The sequence below is a fragment of the Octopus bimaculoides genome, chromosome 3, assembly GCF_001194135.2.
Source record: "Octopus bimaculoides isolate UCB-OBI-ISO-001 chromosome 3, ASM119413v2, whole genome shotgun sequence".
NCBI classification, from domain to species: domain Eukaryota; kingdom Metazoa; phylum Mollusca; class Cephalopoda; order Octopoda; family Octopodidae; genus Octopus; species Octopus bimaculoides.
The window spans coordinates 160269682-160270379 of NC_068983.1; the positions used below are offsets into that span (position 1 = coordinate 160269682).

General features: G+C 34.0%; 1 long non-coding RNA gene across 1 annotated transcript in view; it reads left to right on the forward strand.

Moving 5' to 3' along the window:
* LOC128247428 (uncharacterized) overlaps positions 1-698 on the forward strand; it is a 2905-nt gene that overhangs the window by 959 nt on the left and 1248 nt on the right. The gene's annotated exons all lie outside the window — the stretch shown is intronic.

Genomic DNA, 698 nt, shown 5'->3' on the forward strand with positions numbered 1-698 from the left:
ATATATATATATATATATATATATATATACAAACATTATGGGTATATGGGTACAGGACGTCACCAAAGATGCAAATAACATGAAATACGTAAACAATGAGAAAAAATGGAAAACGGGACGAGTTAACACAGAAAAAGGGCCCTTCATTAGTTATCAACTGTCTATCTACTCCTCATTTCGAGCATTCAACGACAATATGAGTCTTCAAAGACAGTTCTTCCCATAAATTCTACAATATTTAGGATTTATGAAGGGACAAAGTTGGGAACAAAAAGATGACAGTGGGGGCATACAAGGAAACCGAACGAAAACAAAATGGAGAATAGTTAGACAAGAACGAGAAGAAAATAGTGAAAGCTAGGAGAAACATCTTTTGACCCTCCATAAATCATAAATCTTATTTTAGAATTTATGGGAGCAACTGTATTTGAAGACTCATATTGTCACTGAATGCTCGAAAAGGTGAGTAAATAGACAGCTGACAACTGATAAAGGGTCCTTTTTCTGTGTTAACTTGTCCCGTTTTCCATTTTTTCTCGTTGTTTACGTATTTCATGTTATTTGCACCGTTGGTGATGCCATGTACCCATATATGCATACACACACACACAAATATATATATATATATATATATATATATCAAACAATAAAATCAAAGAAATGGCTAGTACGGTACACAACCGCTACATCTGCAACAC